The sequence below is a fragment of the Austrofundulus limnaeus genome, unplaced genomic scaffold, assembly GCF_001266775.1.
Source record: "Austrofundulus limnaeus strain Quisiro unplaced genomic scaffold, Austrofundulus_limnaeus-1.0 Scaffold207, whole genome shotgun sequence".
NCBI classification, from domain to species: domain Eukaryota; kingdom Metazoa; phylum Chordata; class Actinopteri; order Cyprinodontiformes; family Rivulidae; genus Austrofundulus; species Austrofundulus limnaeus.
The window spans coordinates 357,660-361,527 of NW_013952609.1; positions in this window are offsets into that span (position 1 = coordinate 357,660).

The following is a 3,868-nucleotide window of genomic DNA, read 5'->3' on the forward strand; positions in this document are numbered from 1 at the left end:
ATTATTTTATACTTTAATTTTAATAAAGAGGTAAAGGTTGAAGGGGTGTTTGGGAGGGATGGGGGGTCTTACCAAGACTTTGAAGTTAGAAATGTTTTTTTTTCTCATGTTTGAGTCTCTAAGACACATTTTTGCTGTCATATATACTGTAAGGGGTGGCTATTGCATATTATGTCACTAAAAGCAAACAATACAGGCTTTCTATTTAATGGAATAATGACTGCTTTTATGTGATCAGAAGGAATAAGGCGCAAATATTCTGCTTGATGCATTAGCCATTGTAAAGTCAKTACAGTAAATGTCCCTGCCATATAGAAGCATAAAGAAATGAGTAAGAGAACCTTCTTTTAGTAGTTAATTGGCATGGACACCGTCATCAGGAGTCATATGCAGAATGCAAAGTACAGCTAAAGCATAAAAACAGGTGGATTCAGATTTTTATGTTGGCTCTGTGTCTCTCAGCCACTTCCTGATGTTTGCTGGGAGGGGACAGGCTACCATAATGTGCCCTACACTTTGATTTTGACAACATGCCATAAAAGCTGATAGGATTCAATGTGTCTTCATAGCATGCATCAGCTGACATATACAGCTAGTAAAGTGAAGCTCTCTGCTGGAGAGGGACAAAAAAATAGATTGCTTCAATTTGCAAAAATTTCATTTTCATTTGATGTTCTTTCCTTGCATGAAATAAAAATATAGTTGATGTTTGTTTAATATATTTCCTCTTCTTCCTCCGAACAAATCTTTAGAGCTGCATAAACAAACACAAACTGGAAGCAATGTCATTTAAAACAATTAAGGTATTCTTTCATTTTTTACATTGTGTATTCTATATCTATAACATGATCTGCCTCTAAAAAGAGCCCCAGCCTGAGCCTATTTCAGAGTGCTTATTAATTAGAATGTAATAAACRGTAAATTATCTGCTGCAATGTTGCCTGGATAATTTACAGACTCTCATAACAAACATAACTGTTACAGATGAGATTGCTTGCAAAGATATCTGTAATTTAATTTTAAATTTTGCTTAAAAGCAGAGATTGGTTCACTATAAATTAGTTTTTCTTTRACTGCTTGATACAAACTAGAGTTAGTTTCTCCGGCTGCTGTTGCCTCTTCTGTAGTGGAGTTTGCATGTTGGCCTCACGCATGTTTAGTTCTCTCCTCTCCCACAATCTACCCTTTGTCTAGTGACAGCTGGACAAACAAACCAGCTCCCTGTGACCTTGAACAAAACAAGCAGGTAAAAAAAAATAATAAAAATCTAGATGGATGAATAAACTTCTTTGCAATTATTAGTCAGAAAATTCTCACTCAATAGCAATACTTTTAGTGGAGGATTGCATGCTAGTCTCTTACTCAATAACTGGAAAAAGCCAAAAGTTGAAAATATCATAAAAAAACTGCTTAAAGTCTTAGGAAAGAGAGACCAGTTATCTCTTTTTCTTCAAAAAGAATTAATAATGAGGGATTTACCCCCCCCCCCCTTTGTATTTTGCTCTCAGTAAAATATCCTGAATTTTAATTTTCTTACTTACTGGTCACATGCTTATTTTGTTTATTTTTTTTTACATTTCCAACATTATTTTGTGAACAGTTTTTGCCCCATCAACCAAGTGTCTGTGGAATTTTTCTGAGCACATGTATGATGTGCATCACCTTCAGAACCTGCATTTTCTTTGCTCACAAGCTTCCACATTTTTGTTCTCCTAAACTTATTTATAGCCTCACTTTCACCATTTTGCACTCTCACTCATTCCACACAGCGGGCAATTGTCTGTCATCAAAAACTGATATATCTTCAATTTTAAAGAAAATYACAGCTTTTAGTTCCCTGCAAGTTCTCTGTGGTAGACGAAACTAAAAAAATAAAAATAAAAAAGCTGAGGCAAGATTTTTATCAGCTTTTTACATTTTCAATATTATATCTTTTCAATGGAATGTATATGTAAATTTCCAAAATCTCTACTCTGTCTAATTTTATGTTGAGGTTTTTTTTATGTGCATCATTATTCTAATCACAAAATAAAAACAAATAAAAATCAGTAGTTCTTTGCATATTTACCCTGCTAAAGAGATTTTCTTGAAAATGGACATGGTCCACTTTTTTAGCCGTTGAATGCATTTTGTTGTGAASTTGGATTTTCTAGGAGTGCAGAGAAGTTGAATTTAGTGTCTCTRGGTGCTGCGTAGATATRTTTATATTCTGTTTGAGTCATATTMTTCAACCCATTCAGTTTCCTCTTTTTTCTATATGACATTATGTCTCCTTTAAAACACACAATGCATACAATGTTAAAAAAATAAATATTTTTTTCATTTTATATTACTTGCAGTCCCTGCTCACAGATTTGCTTTTTTCAGACATAAAGTTTGCAGATGTGCCATGCACGTCAACGAGTAGGAGCAAAAAAGGGAATACTCTGATAAAAAAGTGAAACTAGAGCAAAAAAATAAAAGTAAAAAAAAAACTTATGTAACGCTGTCTGGTGGCTTCTGTGGAAAACTCTTGTATTTTTTTAAGTATTACTGAACCCAACATTCACCACAGCAAGGACCCTATTTTAGTTTTTAAACTGATCCATGAAACTGTTTAGGCTAAACCTAACAAGACGATCAAACATCAAGAACACACCTGAAGGTGACTTCAGCTTTAGTTCCCACTATTTTTTCCACAAATCCTTCCTCCTTCCCCTCTTCAGCAACCCAAGAAGGACTTTTTCTTTTACTAAGAGCAGTCTAACAGCTTTTTTTCCCCAAAATATGTGACTCATCACATCGAAATGAGGATTAAGTCTAAAAGTGGTGTGTAGAGAAATAGGCAGATATAGGGTTTTTATCACGTTTACCAAGGTGTAAATAATTAAGTACCCAAAACACAAGCAAAGACTGATAAAGACTCAGGACAACAAGTAAAAATTTAAATGATTTATTCACAGAGCAGGGAATGGTTGGGGGGAATATCCTGAAAGGAAAAGAGGAAAATGTTACTGTTTGCTCAGGGGGAGATTTGTAAATATAGCAATGAAGATAATTTGTGTTACAGGTGTTGTGGAGGAGGCAGACCCAGAGGAGAATGTTTGAATGTTTCCAGGAAGGTAGGTATTTCCAATCCATACACGAATGAGTGTGGTAGGGCAGAGCAGACCGTTTCTAGGAGCAAGGAGTTTACTTCAGAGACACACTTTGGAGGTCCAATCCAGCACCCAGAGGTGAGTTCCAAAAAGGCTTGATGGTTCGTTAGAGGCACAGAGAAAAAACATCAAAATTGCTCAAAGAGATCTTTAGTGAGGATAATTTAACTAGAGCTGTCTCAACAGTACCCAAGTTAACCGAATGATTCAGCGAGGAAGGGATCTTCTTCTTCTTCTTCTTTTTAATGGTGGTTGGCAAACAACCACCACCAGGTGCATTACCGCCACCTACTGGAATGGAGTGTGGACTAGAACCAGGGGGTGTCAAACTCCAGTCCTCGAGGGCCGCTATCCTGCATGTTTTAGAGGTTTTCCAGCTCCAACACACCRGATTCAGTGATTGAATTAACTCTTCAAATTGGGCAGAAGCCTGTTAATCACCCAGCGATCAAAATCAGGTGTGTTGGAGCAAGAAAACCTCTAAAACATGCAGGATAGCGGCCCTCGAGGACTGGAGTTTGACACCCCTGAAACAGTCGGTAAAGAAAAAAAAGAAAAGAAAACTATTTCATCTCAAATAATTTTGTCTTTTTCAGATATCTAAATATAAATGAATATGATTTAGCATTTGAGTCTTTGTCCAAAAGATCGTGTATGTCCAGTTTCAATTTATTGTCCTGTAAGCTACGTACTATAGTTCCCTTCTCTCAACAACAAACTTGGGGCAAAAC